Raw genomic sequence first — 18,346 nt, 5'->3', positions numbered from 1 at the left:
AGTTGATTGATCTTGATCAACTGTTAAAAAGAATTAGATTGAGGGGTGCCTGGGTAGCTCAGTTGGTTAAGTGTCTGACTTTGGCTCAGGTCATGATCTCACAAGTTTGTGGGTTCGAGCCCTTCATCAGGCTCTGTGTTGCTGGTTAGCTCCGAGCCTGGAGCTTGTCTTCGGATTCTGTGTTTCCCTCTCTCTCTGACCCTACCCTGCTCATGCTGTCTCTCTCTCTTTCTCAAAAATAAATAAAAATTTTTTTAATTAAAAAAATAATTAGATTGAAAGGGATTTGTATCACGTGAGGATACAAAGATACATTCTCTCATAAAGGGGGAAAAACTATGGTATGGATGACTAGGATATTTGGATTTTAAAATGAATCAGTTGCCCTGAAATTAATCTCTAAATAATTGAATTTCAGGTGATTTAGGGATATACATTTTGGGGGAAAACTACATACTCATATATATATATGTTAAGACTGATCCTAGTATTTATTTTTCTTTTCCCCAAAGGAGGAAGAAACAGAAACTATAAGTGAAGATGGTAGTTCAAAAGAAGCACGTGATATGTCAATGAAATACACAAATTTCTTTAAAATTTATAACTTTTATTCAAATATAAGACATATATGTCCTATATTTATGAATCAATAGAAGAGTATAATGTGGGCCTTTGAGTTGGAAAGCTTAGGATTAAATTCCAGCTTTATCTTCTACTAGCTCTGTTACTGTAGGCTAACTTCTATGTGCATCCTCTGTGTTGTATGGGGGAAATATTTACTTTGCCAAGTTTTGTAAAGACAAAATAAGGGAAATGTAAAGCCACTAATACAATACCTAGGACATGGTGGATACTCAATGAATATTAGTTCACATCGCTTATTTCTTTTGTCCTATTTCTTAAGAGAATATTACACTTAAAAACCAAAACACTTTATTTGTTTTTTGCCCGCCTGCCCTGCCCCTGCCCTCTTCCTTCCTTCCTTCCTTCCTTTTTTTCTTAAGTATTTTAAAAATGCTTAATCTTTCACTATGCACTGAAGTATAACAAATGTGTATCATTTTTGGTATGTAATTCATCATGACAGTATCTTAGAGTCAGAAACCATTACTGACTAGATGCTGACAATAATTTAATAGTATGAATTTACAGTTAATTTTTTACTAAGCTAATAAAAAAGAGCTCTTATGTAGTTAAAAATAATTTCTATTTTCGTTGAAGTTTGCTGTACTATATGGATATTTTTGGTCTGAATATTTCTAATTCTTCAAAGAAAATACGAACATTTTGAAGGTCCAATTCAAGCAACTCTGGAAATGTATTGAATTTCTTTATCTTTTTCTTCTCAAATTCTTCTCTTACTCATAGCTCCATTTTAGAAACAGATTGCCTCAACTCTCAATGACATAAAGTATCTTTCTAAGCCAGATCTGAAACTGCTGTCACTATAATAACCTACTTGGGGTGTGTAAGTTTTATATATTTCCGGAGGCAAATAGACAATTATTGAAAGCTCTTATTCCTGCTTCTCCTTGTTTTGAATAAGCAGATCATCTTTATTGATGCTTTAATTAGATGACAGTGTTGAAGAACATGAAAGTTATATGTAACCCAGAGATTGTACCAAATCTTCTTTTGAACTCAGAATAGAATGAAGTAGAAAAGTGAGAGTAGAGACTAAAGCTTTCGAAGTAGAAAAGTGAGAGTAGAGACTAAAGCTTTCCAAGGGTTCAGGGTAATAATAAAATAGTTAAAATTAATTCAAAACTTATATTTACTAGATACTATCCTAGGCCCTTTATGTATGTTTTTTTTTAAGATTTATTTTTGAGAGAGAGAGAGAGAGCACAAGCAGGGAAGGGGCAGAGAGAGAGGGGGCCAGAAGCTCCAAAGTGGGCTCTGCACTGATAGCAGCAAGCCTCGTATGAGGCTGAAACTCACGAACTGTATAAAAAATACAGATTTCTGAATATGTGAATATCACTTATATAATTTTATAATGCATAAGATATAAATTATATGTCTGTCATCCCCACCAGATTTTGATACCTGAAGGGCAAATCATATTTTGTTTTTATCTTTAGAGCCTTTACAACATCCTGGTATACTGGAATCACTAAATGAAATTTATTTATTTATTTGACAGTTATTTGTTAAAGGCCTTTATATACTAGGAGTTTAGATTATAAGAAATAGCAAAGAACAAACCACACCAAAGCTCTGGCCTTCAAAGACCTTATATTCTATGCTTAATGATTGTTTTAATCAATTGATGTAAACTTCCTAAACCCACATCTTCAAATACAGAAAATATCCATTTATGAAGCAGAGTTTTTTATGAAGCCATTTACTTATGTCACTTTACAAATTAATCTGAATTATTATATTCTAAACATTAATATGAATTAATGTTATTATATTCCATTTTTTTATAGTGTAAGAACACCTCAAAAAGTGTCCCTCAGGAGTATCTCATCAATGACAGATGAAGGTTAGGATTAAATTAACTAAAAAATTTGTCAACTTTCAGTAACTAAATGAAAAAAAAAGTAAAATTTTACCACAAAGTAATTATTAATAATGTATTAATGATTTTATTAACAATTAGTGTTATAAGAATTTAAGCTACTGTCTTGACATTTGTTTAGAATCCCAAGTGATTTCCTAATTTTCATTTGTTTGTGTATTTGTAAACATTGTTGTCTGTCAGAAAATGAGAACAGCCTTAAGCTATATGTATATACAGTTGAGACAGGGATTATTTACTACTGTGTTGTGGTGCCTCAAGGAGGCTGCCAGAAGTTCTCTTCAAATGTATATTTATTTATGAACTAATTCGAGCACATGAGAATATAATAGACTTTTTTTGCTCACCATCTAGGTTTAATCAAGTTAGCCTTCTTTCCTTTACGTTCAAGGATCTAAAGTGTGGTCCTTGGCCTAGCAGCATTAACATCACCTGGGGGTTTATTAGAACTGCAGAATCTTAGCCCACCCCAGTCCCAACCTATTGAATCACAATTCTGTATTTTAACAAAATTCTGTAGTTATTTGAAACTTTGCTGTAAATCCTTTTTTTAAAAAAATGCTATTTAATTTTGAGAGAGAGAGAGAGAGTGCGTGGGAGGTACATAGAGGTTGGGGGCAGAGGATACAAAGCAGGCTCCGCGCTGTCAGCACAGAACCCAATGCAGGGCTCAAACTCACGAACTGTGAGATTTTGACCTGAGCCAGAGTCAGACCCCCAACTGACTGAGCCACCCAGGTGCCTCTCCTTTTAAAATCCTTTTTAAAAGGAAGATATATATCCAGCAAAACTTGCTCCCCTCCCATGTTATTCACTCCCCTCTCTCACAACAGGTAATAACTATTCTAAAGTTGATTGTCCAAAGTTTAAATTTTTGTCACATAGATTTGTATCCCTAATTACACACATGTACACAGACTTTTTAAACTGTATATAAATATATAAATGCAGGGCTTTTTCTGCAACTTGTTTTACTCGAACAGTGTTTTTGAGGTTTATCCACTTTGGTCAAGAAATTCTTACTTGCCCCAGTGTTACCAAAATTTTCTCTCATGTTTTCTCTTAATCGTTTTTCTACTTTGCTTTTCATACTTTCAGAGTCACCAGAAATTAAGAAGATGATTTTATTGAGGATATTACAATAGTGACAGCATTCATTAGGAACATCTCAAAAGAAGGGGACCTGAATTTTATAAAGGCAGGTAAAAACAAGGAAGTTATAGTCACTGAGAAAGAGTAGAAGTGGGTCATATCTAGGAATAAGTTAGAACAGAATTGTCTTTTGTAAATTGGGTCTGGAAACAAAAAATGTAGAGGGACTTTTCAACTACCACCTCTTTCAGGGAACACAGGGTTCAGATAAAGTTCAGCATTGCCACACTTAAGAATTGAATTCATCTAGAATTTATTTTGTATATATTCAAGTATTTTTTATCAAGCAGATTATCAGTTTTCAGTTATCCTAATGATATTTGTTACTGAGGCATATCTTACCTCCACTGATTTTTGAATTCCCTATTCTATTTCTATGGTTTTATTTGTCCCAGAGTTAATATGCAGTTTTTAATCATTATAGCTTTATCAAATAAATCTGTTGTAAATGTTCTTGAAAAGAATATCCATTTGTTCAGTACTGATTTATACACACACAGTACGCACACACTTTCAATAGATCAGATAAAGCTACTTAATTGTGTTGTTAACACAAACATGCATAAACTTTTGTTTCTTTATTAGTGATTGAATAGTGAAAGAGGATGTTAAAATCTTTCACTGTGATTGTGGATGTTTTTACTTCTGGTTCCAGTGGAAGGTTTTTGTTTCTTTATTTTATACTACTTTGAAAGTTATACTCTGGTTTTAGCCCCCTAAAGTACCTAAGGACCATGCACATTTAGATATTTAGTAAGCCATATATATGGTCTGGAACAGAGGATGGAGCTGAAAATTCAGACTTGAAGTAATAGTTGTGTAAGTGAAGCCTCTGGTGTAGATAAGTTATTCAAAGAGCATACTGAGAGGAAGAAAATTTAGGATTACATTTATTTATACATTTATTAAGAAAATAAGAATGGAATCCTGACCAACACTAATACTTTAAGGAATGGCATGAGCACATAAAGATTATTTTNAAAAAAAAAAAAAAATAAAAATAAATGTTGCAGAGGCAGGGGAGATCAAGAAACAGTGGTCTCAGAAGCCAAGGGAAATGATTACTTCAGGGAGGAGGGGAAAGTATAAAATGCTTAGGAGAGGTCAAATAAGAAGCATAATATAATGAAGCATAATATAATGAGGATAGAGTGTGTTAGCCAAAGTAGGACATGAAGCCAAGTGAGAGTTTTTGTTTTAAATATGTAAAAAAAAAAAAAAACCACGATTAAACATGTTTATATATTAAGAAAGAGGCATAAAAAGAGTGGGTAAAGGTACAGAAGAGAGGGGATTGTTAACAGAATAAGATAGACATAGGATCTACCAGTTTAAGATGAAATAAAGATAGGAATTGATGAAGGGAATGGAGCATTAAGGACCACTTTCTAGTCAAGGTCAGATACGTATCTTACCTTTGTTTAATTGCAGAGTGATGTACATCATCTAGTAACTTTAATTTGGGGAAACATTTTAACTGCTGGTAGAAGAACAGAGTTCAGCTTCTTTTCCTCATTTTCCTTATGTCTGTATAGCTTCTTGAGAGTACTTTAAACTGTTTATAGCTGCAAGGGATAGAGACTTACCTTTAGACCTCAATCATTTAGTGTTCCAAGAAATTTGGGTATTCTTTTCATAGACCATGATTCAGTGTGCTCATGAACATGAAAGCTACATTAGTTCTAGAGGATACCATTTACTGATTTTTCTTTGTAGAGAACTGGAGCTTATGTATATATATGTATATAATATGTATGTATATATATATGTATATATGTATATATATACATATATATATACAGTGTATTTTCACATATTTTTCATGTCAGGATTATCTGGGATTTACTTGGAGACTTTTTCTTGTTTTTTTCTCCTTTTTTTTTTTTTTTTTAAAGTAGGCTCCATGCCCACTGCAGACCCCAGTGCAGGGCTTGAACTCATAACCCTGAGATCAAGAATTGAGCTGAGATCAAAAGTCAGACACTTAACTGAGCCACCCAGGTACCCCAGGGATTCTGTTGTATCTACATTGTATCTACAGAGTAGGATTTGCATAATTGTTCCTCCTTTTCCAATTTGATTTTTTTTTTAATATGGCAAGGAAAAGGAAGCAGAGCAGAAGCTTATCTGTGTTATTTTGTCTATGTCAACTTCCCCAGAGTTACATATCATTTGAGATAAATAGGCCTTTTTTTGTTCATCTTCTTGCTCTAAGCATATCTAAAAAGTTTCTTACATTGCCTCGATAGTTTTCATAAATCAGTTCTCATTCTGGGCTGACTTCAAAGACTTAGTTTTTACAGATTAGTAATATTGCTGTAAATCTGGGCAGTTTACAAAGTCCTTTCATTTGTATCAGCTTAATCATTCCGTTTTATGTTCACTTCTGTCCTTCATATAGATTCATATATATTAATTCACATATTTCCTGAGCCATAACATTATTGTTTTTATTGAGATCATTGGTAACTGTATTATCAGAAATGGGGTGATAAGTGGATTTTTAGCATCCACTCTTTTTTGATCTGTAATTGTTCAAGGGTCTTTGACCATGGTTTCAAACCTGTTTCTAGAATAATTTTGAAATATTTTTCCTGTGGTCCAAGCTGTGTGTTTTTCTTTGTTTGGCTATTGCCCTTTCTCATCCCAGGTATCTGTGAATCTACTGTCTCTCTTTTTTATTCATCTGGTACCCCATTGGTTATCACTTTCATTCTCTCTCTCCTTTATAACCTGTTATTATAAAAGCATTATCTGTATTTGCATCTCTCTTTTTTTTTTTTACCTCCGGTTTGTTTTGTACATTAATTTGTGTGAGTGTTGCATTCATTTTAGAGAGGGTGAAAAATTCAAAACAAAAAGGGAAAAGATTATGTAAATTCCTACCCAGACTCAATTTCTGTTCTTTTAAAAGGTCTTTTTTTTCCTGTGTACATATACAGCATTCATGAAATTAGAATGATATTAGACACGGTGGCCTATGTCTTGCTTTCCTGATCAGTAATCATGAATACATTTTCATATCAGTAAATACAGATTTGTGTTACCATTTAAATCATAGCATAGCGGGGCACCTGGATGGCTCAGTCGGTTAAGCATCTGACTTGGGCTCAAGTCATGATCTCATGTTTCGTGGATTTGAGCCCCGCGTCGAGCTCTGTGCTGACAGCTAGCTCAGAGCCTGGAGCCTGTTTCAGATTCTGTGTCTCCCTCTCTCTCTGACCCTCCCAGCTCACACTCACTCTCTCTCTCTCTCTCTCTCTCTCAGAAATAAATAAAACATTAAAAAATAAATAAATCATAGCATAGTATATCATATAGACTTGCTTGAACTTATTTAAACAGTATTATTGCCTTTTTGTTTGCTTCCAGTTATTTCTCTCCATTATAAACAATGCAGCCCACAAACATTTTTATAAAAATATATGCCTATTTATTTGCTTAGGATAAATTCGTCAGGCATACAATTTTTGCATCTAAGAATATGACTATTTTAAAAAGTTGTTTTATACATTATCACATTTACTCCCAGAAAAGATGGTAGTAGTTAACACTCACATCAGCAGTAATTGTCAGTGGAGATTTTACCACACCTTTGCCAATGCCAGTTATCTTTGCTCAACAGGGAAGTAAAATATCTTGCTATTATTTTAGTATGCATTTTATTGATTACTAGTGAATATGAAATATTTTCATATGTTAATTAAGCATTCTGTTTCTTCTTTTATGAATGCCCTGTTCTGTTTTTTACCAATTTCTTTTTCTACATAGAGTATCAGTAGTTTTATTATTTATAAAATTCTTCTGCTAGAGAGAGTAAAACTTTGTTCTGTATGTTGAAAAAAAACCAGTTTATTATTTGTATTTAACTTGCTGGTGATGTATTTCACCACAGAGATGTTCTGGGGTTTTAGGTAATCAAATATATTAGAGGCTTTTTCAATGTTTTTTTTTCTCTTGGTATCCTAACAAAAATAATCACTATTCAATATTATATAAATGTATATTATTATTTTCTTCTGCTACTTTTAAATTCTTAATGAAAGTCTTTATAAAAATTCATTTGGTATGATAAATGACATACTACTTTTATGTTAGCCTGTTGTCTCTTAATAAATAAGACATCTAAAAAGAAACTTTTTAGATATGCTTAGAGCAAGAAGATGAACAAAAAAAGGCCTATTTATCTCAAATGATATGTAACTCTGGGGAAGTTGACATAGACAAAATAACACAGATAAGCTTCTGCTCTGCTTCCTTTTCCTTGCCATATTAAAAAAAAATTTCATGTTTACCTGAAATGCCTAGATCTATGCTAAATTATTATACACTCAAGTGTATTAGCTCTATAACCTTGATTAAGTTACTTAACCTCTGCACTTTTTTTATCTATAAAACGGAGATAATAAATTTTTTTGCAAGAGCTAAATATGTCATTAAGTCAAATGTAAATATGAATAAAATTGGGGTGCCTGGACTCAGTTAAGTGTCCGACTTCATCTCAGATCATGATCTCACAGTTTGAGCCCCATGTCAGGCTCTGTGCTGACAGTTCAGAGCCTGGAGCCTGTTTTGGATTCTGTGTCTCCCTCTCTCTGCCTCTCCCCTGTTCACCTCTGTCTCTCTCTCTCTCTCTCTCTCTCTCTCAAAAATAAGTAAACATTAAAAAATTAAAAAATATATATATACCATTTAACACATTGATTGACTCATAGTATATGCCCAATAAATGAGTTATTATTGTTATTTTTTGTTAATGTTGTTGAGTCTATTTTGTTATCAGAGCTAAATTTTTTATAATTATTGCAATATAAGAAATGTAAATATCTGGTAGGCCAAATTTTCCATCTAATATGATTATTTGAAGTCTAGGAGATTATATTCATCTTAATCTATTAAAATTTTATCTTTCTTTACTATTCTCTATAAATTATACAGATTTGAGTATTCTAAATACTGTTCTTAATTATTTTATCTGTTTTTTCCTAAGAATTATTACTAAGTACACTGTCATCTGTAGTTCTTTTGTTTCCAGTGTAACTACAGTTTCTTAAACTTCTAAAATATTTCATTCATTTTCAGAAACTTAATATGAGAATTAAGAAGTTTGATATAATTATAAATGAAGAATTCAGAAAATGCTGGGAAATTCTTGGTAATTCTTGCCTTTCTAATCTAAAAAGTCTTTTTTTAATGCAAAATTTGAAATATTTGCTATGTGATAGTTGCATAGTTAAAAATTTCTCATAAAGCTTTTCATTTTTATTTTTTCCTTAAAGCTTTGGATTCAATATGTCAACTGGTATGTACTGTCACTATTAAAAGTGAGTGTTTATAAATATGCTAATGTAGAATGTATAGGACATACACACAATCTATAAGTAATACAGATCAGAATTATCTTCTTTTTTTTTTTGGTCAGCCATGGAAAGCCCATACTTTGGTGTTCAACTTTTGCTATCTTTTTTTTTCATGACCCCAAATTTTTGTTTGAATTTAGTCAGTAGGGAAGACTAGCAATAGGAAGGCTATCAGTTTTCCTGCACACCTTAGCACATATTTTCCTCCCTTTTCCTTGTTCAGGTGCATGAAATAAAAATGATTCCTTGTTAATTATTTCTTAAGGAGATGATAAGATAAACTGAAGAGAAAGAAACTAACAATTGGGAGATGAGAGAGGAAGGAAATAGTATGATTTAATAGGATTATATTAGATGATACTGTAAAATAGGTTTTTTAAAGGATTTTGAGTATAAGAAAAATTGGACATGCAAACTATAGAGGAAACATTTAAAAATGGAAGATCAGTGAATAAAAGTTGAGCAAGATAGCTGCACACCTTACATAACTATATATTCTATTGCACAATTTTCTTTGAAAGCTATAAAAGCTTTACATACAGAATATATTACTGGGTTTAATTTTAATTATTGTAGGAGATTATATAGACTGATAAGGTTAGTCCAAAATAATATGATGAGGGGTGCTTGGGTGGCTTAGTTGGTTAAGCATCTGACTCTTGATCTTGGCTCAGGTCATGATCTCACAGTCTGTGAGATTGAGCCCTGCATGCAGCTCTGGCTGACAGCACAAAGTCTGCTTGGAATTCTCTCTCCCTCTCTCCCTGCCTCTCCCCTGCTCACACTCATTCTCTCTCTCAAAATAAATAAATAAACTTAATAATAATATGAACTATATGGAAAATAATGTGATTGCATGTATTGACTTAAACACATTTGTAAATTCAATTTCTAGCCACAAGCCATAGATAGTTGAATTATTTTTAAAATGCTACACAATAATTTGTATACATAATGATAATTCTTACAGCAAGGGAAGATCTTGAAGAGAAGTTTCTATCATTTAAGGAACATTAAGTTTTTTTCTTATAATTTGTATTAATCTCATTCATTATATTTTAATTATTTGAGAATTGATAGTTAACATTACCTTTAGAGTCAGTAAATATTTGAATACCTTTTATGTGTAAAAATTAGATTAATTCAAATTGTTAGATTATGTTATACTGGAAAAAGAGATGATATATTACCTATTAAGATACAGTTCAGATAATAAGTAATGAGACTGATTATGTATATGATTTATAGAAAGTAAATAGCATTTTAGAGTCATTCTACATATGTAAAAATTTTAATTTACAATTAATGGGAGTGAAAATATTATTCAAGATTTGCTTTCTTTATGTACACTTTTTAGTAACTTGTATAGCTTAAAATAGGTTCAACTATATATTTTGATTAAATGGTAGTTATTATCTGTATTAGGAAATACATGAACAAATCATTAATTCTGTTGTCTTACATTGATACAGTGCTTGATGCCTCACAAATTGCCGTCATATATATTTTCGTGTAATTCTCACAGATATACTATAGGTCATTACTCTGTTTTGCAGACGAAGCACAGCATGTTGAAGTGACTAACCCTAGGTTTGTCCCCAGCAGATCTCTTTACTTTTGATTCACCTCTCTTCCCACCATGCTAACATCCTGCAGAGTTGCTTACAGAATTAGTGTTACCTTCATACTTTGTTATAAAGACAAGTTATTTGTTTCTTTTAGTCATCTCTGAATATATGAAAGTTGTTAACACAGAATGAGAAAAGATTACCTAACTGGATTCCTTAATGTGAAATGCAAAAACAATTTCCTAGTGAGTCATCTTGGCTATGTTGAGGACAGAACCTGTTTTTTAGAGTCACTTTTGGGAAAAGATATTTGAAAATAAGGAATAGTTTTCTAAATGATGTTGCAGTTATTAGTATACTTTGGCCTTTAATTCTTGCATTTACACAACCTACCCTGAGAGAAAATATGGCATAGAAGAAATTATTTTGTATACTAAGAAGAACACTGTGTAGAGTGAAAAGACCTATGTCCAAATCATGTCTTTGGTACTTTCTTGTTCATTGACCTTCAGAAAGTCATTTATCCTCTTTGAACCTTAGTTCCTCACTTAAAAAATGGGGAAAAGAATACTGCTATCCATCTGATAAGATTGTCTAGGTGAAATAAGATCATATATGTCAAAACACTATATAGGGATTGTTTTTTCATTTATTGCTTCTAAAAACTATACTTCTGTGACTCTGTCATTTTTCTCTCCAAAAGAGAAGGATGAAGTTAAAATTCCTCTCTGATTTTAAAACTTTGCCACCAATAAGTAAGATTTACTAATAAAGAAATTCAGGAGTGAAATTTCCAGCTAAAAGAAAGTTTGGTGAAGTGTTTGATAAGAGTAAGATACAGTTATGTCATAATTTATTTGTTTTCTAAATTTGAATTTTTAGTCTTGTGAAGCTAAGGGCAGCTGCAGTTGTATTTCCTAAGAAATTGATGGTTTGTTGTAAGTGCACAGTGTCTCAGGTTTCCATTTGTCTCTGTGCTTAGAGAAATATTTTGAACTGTATTACTTATTTTAAAAGTGTGAAAAGAATACATTTACCTAGTTCAGGGACTGAATGCGTAAAGGATATAACAAGAATCATGCATTTGTCATAAGACTGATATTCACAATTCCATACCTGCCACAATAAAATCTGAAACTCATAATTATGGGGAAAAAAATCTGTAGCACGTAAGGTAATTTTAGATTCTTCTAGTGAAAGAAAATTCTTATCTTTTGTCTTCAATGTTTACAGTCTACAATTACCTTGAATTCTTGACTACTATTAAAATTTTAGGTATTTATTATGTTAAAAGTGCCTCCATTGCAATCTATGGTCAGTTGGTAATTATCTATTTAATTGAATCAGTCAGTACTAAGTATGAATTTCCAAGCTCTCATCAGCTGTGGGAAATTGTGCTTGAATCACTTTCATTCAGCCTCTGCTTGAACAAATGAGGGCTTGAATAAGTCTTCTCCAGCATTTATATTCAACTTTAGGAATAGAGTATTTTAGAGCAAAATTTGAAAATTTCTTTACAGTATTAGGGAGGACTTTACATAGACAGATGCCCCAAGGAAAGAAGATAGAAGTTTGCTTTGCCTTTTATATTAATTTCAGAGTTATCTATCTTTTCCAATTTGAATTGGATTGCAGATAAGAGATAAGCAGATAAGAGTAAAAGAATGAATAACATTTTTCACTTGTTTTGATTCATGTCTTCATGGGAGAGTTTACATTTTACTTGAAATATGAATTCTCAAACCATTAGATATTCGTGTTTCTTTCAACATATTTATCAAGCACTGAATGTGTTAGGAATTATGCTGAGTGCACTCATGCATATACTCTTCAGAATCATTCTTTGAATGTGAAATTATTATCCTCATTTTCAATGGGAGGAAATGAATATTTAAGAGAGAAATTAGTCTAAGAAATAGCTGGTAGTATCATATAAGTCATTTGAATTTATCTTTCATTTCTGTGTGTTTCTTAATTTTTGTAAACATGAAACTGTTTTTAAATTATAAAATTAATTCCAGTTCACTGTAGAAAATTTGAAGAGTGCAGAATACAACAGAAAAATACCCATAAAAAGAAATAGAAAATTTGAGCACATGGATAACCAGCAAAGAAAATGAATCAGTAATAAAAAAAAATAAGTAAAAATGAAAAATCCCAACACATAAATGTCCAGGACCAGATGACTTCACAGGCAAATTCTACCAAAGAGACTTAATACTTATTCTTTCCAAGTTAGTCTAAAAAACAGAAAAGGAAGGAAAACTTCCAAATCCATTGTGTGAGGCCATCCTTACCCTGATATCAAAACCTGATAAAGACACCACACACACAAAACAGGGAGCTACAGACTAGAATCCTTGATGAATATAGATGCAAAAACCCTCAACAAAATAGTAGCAAACTGTATACAACAATACACTTAAAAAAATCATTCACCACTGCCTAGTGGGACTTATTCCTGGGTTCTAAGGTTGGCTCAGTATTCTCAAATCAATCAACGTAATACATCAGTCACATCAATAAGAGAAAGGAACGCGTGGGTGGTGAGGTCAGTTGAGCATCTGATTCTTGATTTCTTCTTGGGTCAGGATCTCATGGTTCATGAGATCAAGCCCCACATCAGGCTTGTGCTGACAGTATGGAGCCTTCTTGGGATTCTCTCCCTCTCTTTCTACCCTTCCCCTACATGTGCTCTCTCTCTCTCTCTCTCTCACACACACACACATCATAAAGTTTAAAAAAAGAGAATAAGAACTATATGATCATCTCAGCAGATGCAGAAAAAGCTTTTGCCAAAGTACAACATCCATTTATGATAAAAACTCTCAACAAGGTAGGTTTAGAGGAAACATACCTCAATATAAGGCCATACATAAAAAACCTAGAGCTAACATCATCGTTAATGAGAACAAAACAGAGCTTTTCCCCTAAAGTCAGAAACAAGACGTTGTCCACTCTCACCACATTTATTCAACATAGTACTAAAATACCTAGCCACAGCAATCAGATAACAAAAAGAAATACAAATTGGTAAGGAAGAAGTAAAACTTTCACTATTTGCAGATGACATAATACTACATACAGAAAACTTTTATGTTTTATTACCACAAAAAACCTGCTAGAGCTGATAAAGGAATTCAGTAAAGCCACTCAGTACAAAATCAATGTACAGAAATCTATTGCGTTTCTATGCAACAATAAGGAAGCAGAAGAAAGAGAAATTCAGAAAACAATCCCTTTTACAATTGCACCAAAAACAATAAATCTAACCAAAGGAATAAACCTAACCAAAAAAGTCAAAGACCTGTATTCTGAAAACTATAAAACATTGATGAAAGAAATTGAAGATGACACAAAGAAATGGAAAGACATTTTATGCTCATGGATTGGAAAAACAAATATTGTTAAAATGTCTATACTATACCCAAAGCAATCTACTGATTTAATGCAATCCCTATCAAAATACTAACAGCATTTTTTACAGAACTGGAACAAACAATTCTAAAATTTGTATGGAACCACAAAATACCCTGAATAGCCAAAGTTGGTAAAAGAAAAGCAAAGCTGGAATCATCACAATTCCAGACTTCAAGTTATGTTACAAAGCTGTAGTCATCAAAACAGTATGCTACTACCACCAAAGTAGGCACATAGAATATAAAGCCCAGAAATAAACCATGATTACATGGTCAATTAATCTTTGGCAAAACAGGCAAGAATATTCAATGAGAAAAAGAGAGTTTCTTCAATAAATGGTGTCAGGGAAACAGGACAGCTACATGCAAAAGAATGAAACTGGATGATTTTCTACACCACTCACAAAAAATAAATTTGAAATGGATTAAGGACCTAAATATGATGCCTGAAACCATAAAAATTCTACAAAAAAGCATAGGCAGTAATTTGTCTGACATTGGCTGTAACAATGTCTTTCTAGATATGACTCCTAGGGAAACAAAAGCAAAAATAAATTATTTGGACTATATCACTGTAAAAGGCTTCTGCACAGGAAAAGAAACAACAAAACTAAAAAAGAACCTACTGAATGGGAGAATATATTTGCAAATGATGTATACAATAAAGGGTTAGTATCCAAAAAAATATAAGGAACTTTTACAACTCATCACCAAAAAAGCTAAATCCCATAAAAAATGAGCAGAAAACATGAATAGACATTTCTCCAATGAAGACATAGAGATGGCCAACAGACAAAGATGTTCATCGTCACTTGCCATCAGGGAAATGTAAATCAAAACTGCAGTGAGATACTACCTCAATCTGTCAGAATGGCTGAAATCAATAGAAGAAACAACAGGTGTTGGCAAGGATATGGAGAAAAAGGAGTACTCTTGCACTGTTGGTGGAAATGCAGACTGGTGTAAACACTGGAAAACAGTATGGAGGTTCCTCAAGAAGTTAAAATAAATTTACCAGCAATCACACTACTGGGTATTTACCCAAAGAGTACAAAACCACTAATTCAAAGGGATACATGCACACCTATGTTTATAGCAGCATTATTTACAATAGCCAAGATAGGGAAGCAGCCCGGGTGTCCTCTGATTGATGAATGGATAAAGAAGTGCTCTATATATACAATGGAATATTACTCAGCTATAAAAATTAAATCTTGCCATTTGCAATGACAAATTGGATGGAGCTAGAGAGCATAATGCTAAGCAAAATAAAGCAGAGAAAGACAAATCCAATATAATTTAACTCATGTAGAATTTAAGAAACAAGCAAAGGGGAAAAACAAGAGAGAAATCAAGAAAAGGCCTCTTAATTATAGACAAGAAAATGATGGTGACCAAAGGGCAAAGGGTTGGGGGAATGAGCTAAATAAGTGATGGGGATTAAGGAGTGAATTAACACTGGATGATGTATGGAGTTCTTGAATCACTATACTGTATACCTGTAATTTTTATAACACTATGATAGCTAACTGGGAGTATTAAAAACATAATAAAATGATGTTAACTGACCTCTTAATTCCAGTTTTGCTTTTTAATAATCTATTCTCCACATAACAGCCAGAGTAGTCCTTTAACTACAGAAATTAAGTCATTTCTCTGTATATAACTTCCAACGGCTTTGTTAGAGTAAAATCCAGAGTCCTTACTATGGCCTAGTAAGTTTTACATTATGAATGACACCCAGTGCTCAACTTCCATTTCTTTCTGGTTTTAACGTTCTCGGATTCCATGTTTGATTCCTCCAGCCACACTGGCACCTTGGATGTTCCTTCAAAGTGTCAACCTTGCTCTTTTGTCAGGCTTTTTCCAGTTGCTTTTTTTTTTTTCTAGAATGCTCTTTCTCCGGATATTTACATTGTTTGTTGACTCACTTCATTGAACTTTCTACCAGAATATCATTTTATCAGAAAAGACTTCCCTGGTCACTCTATAAAAAATAGCCTATCCCTTCCTTTTTATTTATTGCTCTGTCCTACATATCCTGCTTTTTCTTTTTACCACTGACCTAGTCTATGATTAATTGGGTTTGTTTGTCTCTACTCACTAAAATGTAAACTNTGACAGCTCAGAGCCTGGAGCCTGTTTCAGATTCTGTGTCTCCCTCTCTCTCTTCCCCTCCCCAGCTCGTGCTCTGACTCTGTCTCAAAAATAAATAAACATTAAAAAATTTTTAAAAATCTATTTTCTATAGTTTTTTTTCTTTTGGGGTCTTTACATTGTCATTCATTTATTCCTCAAATCTGCCTGAGTATCTAAATTGCTTTTCAGTACATTTACATGTGCTATGTAATCTATCATTTTTATTTTCTTAAAGTTACCTCACTAGAGGTTTCTGACCTGTTGTACTTTAAATTGGTCATTCTCTATGCCTCATACCCAGTTGTCTCTCAGAGATCTAGCATCATCTGGGGCTTCATTTTACATCTCTCTGGAATTCAGTCTAGTTTCCTCAATTCTAATGTCTTTCTCTTTCCTGCTTTCTACCTTTTTTTAGTGAGGCACATTCTCCAGTGATTTCTTGAGAAATGGTACGTGAGAAGTAAAGTTTTTGAGACCTCTCTTGCCTGAAATCACTTACATCTGATTGCTTATACTCCGCAGGATATAGAATTCTCGTATGGAAAAGAAATTCTCACAGAACTGTAAAGCATTACTTTTTTTGTTTTAGCTTCTAGTGGTGCTATCTGAAGCCATTTTAAGTCTTGATCTCTTTTGTATATGGCTTGTTTACTCTTTCTTGAAACTTGTAGGACCTTTTCTTTATCCTAACTGTTCTGGAATTTTATGAAAATGTATCTTAGTGAAGATTTGATTGTATCATTGTGTTGAGCACTCCATGTGCTTTTTCAGTTTTAAATTTATGTTCTTTAGTTCTGAGATATTTTCTTGAGTTATGTTTTAGTTGGTTTCTCTCATGTGTATTCTCTTAAATTGGTTTCTCGAAATTTTTCTTGGATTGATGTATATACTGATAGATAATCCACACACATACACATGTACATATATATGAATAATTTTCTGTCTCTGACTTTATGCTCTATTTCCTGAATTTTCTCAACTTTACTTTCCAATTTTAAAAAAATTTGTGTTAACCTATTTTTAATATCAACTGCTCATAGTTTGTATTTTTCAGATAATTTATGAACATTTTTAAACATACAGAAAAGCTGAAAGAACAGTACTATGATAACCCATATTCTCACTTTCTTGATTTACGATTGTTAACATTTTCCATATTTATCCACATTTGTATATTTTTCTGAACTATTTGAAAGATGTAATCATCGTGACACTTGATCTCGAAGTACTTCAGGATGTATCTCCTAAAGAATGCATTTCCTAGAAATAAGAACATTCTTCAAAAATAAAACTGGTGTCACATGTAAGAAAATTAATATTAATCTCTTAAATCACCTATTATCCATCCATATTCAGATTTTCCCAGTCCAAAAATATCTTGTGGAACTGATCTTTTTAAGATTCTAATCCAATCAGATTCATTCATTGCATTGGATATTTTATCTTTTAGTCTCATTTCATATTGAACCATTCTCTCATTTTTTTAAAAGGCTTTCCACTTTGAAAATTTTTTTTATTCATTTTTGAGAGACAGAGTGCAAGCAGGGGTGGGGCAGAGAAAGAAGGAGACACAGGATCCAAAGTAGCCTCCAGGCTCTGAGGCATCAGCACAGACCCCTACAGGGGGTCAAACTCACCAACCGTGAGATCATGGCCTGAGTGGAAGTCAGACTCTAAACCAACTGAGACACCCAGGTGCCCCTGGCTTTATCCTTTTAATGAGACCAAGAAAGTTGTCTTGAGGAAGGAATTAATCCTGGAATTGTCTGCTTGTTTTCTCTTGGTTTTCTTCTACTTGTTCTGTGCTTTGTATTTCTAAGCTCAAATAATTTTATTAGATTCAGGTTAAATCTTTTTGGCAAGAATACTTCATAGGTGATACTGAGTATTTCATCTTACATAATAGTGAAAAGATGTAAATCCAGGTTGTTCCACTGTGATGCTATGTTTGATCATTTGGTGAGGTGGTGACTACTTGACCTCATCATTGTAAAGACAGGCTTTCCCTTTGCAATTAGCGAGTAATCTGTGCGGAAGATACTTTGGTATTGTACAAGTATTCCTAAATCAGTTATTACACTGGAGGCTACAGAATGGCAATTTCTTTTTTGTTTTCCTTTGAAAGAGAGCACCCACGTGAGGAGGAGGTACAGGAGGATGAGAAAGAGAAAGAGAGAGAGA

At 32.8% G+C, this 18,346-nt stretch overlaps 1 long non-coding RNA gene across 6 annotated transcripts in view; it reads left to right on the top strand.

Moving 5' to 3' along the window:
* The window catches only part of LOC144244894 (uncharacterized), a 41,452-nt gene that overhangs the window by 8,094 nt on the left and 15,012 nt on the right, over positions 1-18,346 (top strand). For 4 of the 6 annotated variants that reach the window (XR_013339095.1, XR_013339096.1, XR_013339097.1 and 1 more), the window contains exons 2-3: positions 8,762-8,834; positions 8,959-9,003. This is a non-coding gene — a long non-coding RNA (uncharacterized LOC144244894). Of the gene's footprint in view, positions 1-2,435; positions 2,492-3,625; positions 3,726-8,761; positions 8,835-8,958; positions 9,004-18,346 lie in introns of all 6 variants that reach the window. The other 2 variants (XR_013339100.1, XR_013339099.1) reach the window with 1 other exon arrangement.

The sequence above is a fragment of the Crocuta crocuta genome, unplaced genomic scaffold (assembly GCF_008692635.1).
Source record: "Crocuta crocuta isolate KB4526 unplaced genomic scaffold, BGI_CrCroc_1.0 scaffold38, whole genome shotgun sequence".
NCBI classification, from domain to species: Eukaryota; Metazoa; Chordata; class Mammalia; order Carnivora; family Hyaenidae; genus Crocuta; species Crocuta crocuta.
Note: the sequence above shows the minus strand (reverse complement) of the source record. Positions and strands in the feature narration are given on the sequence as shown.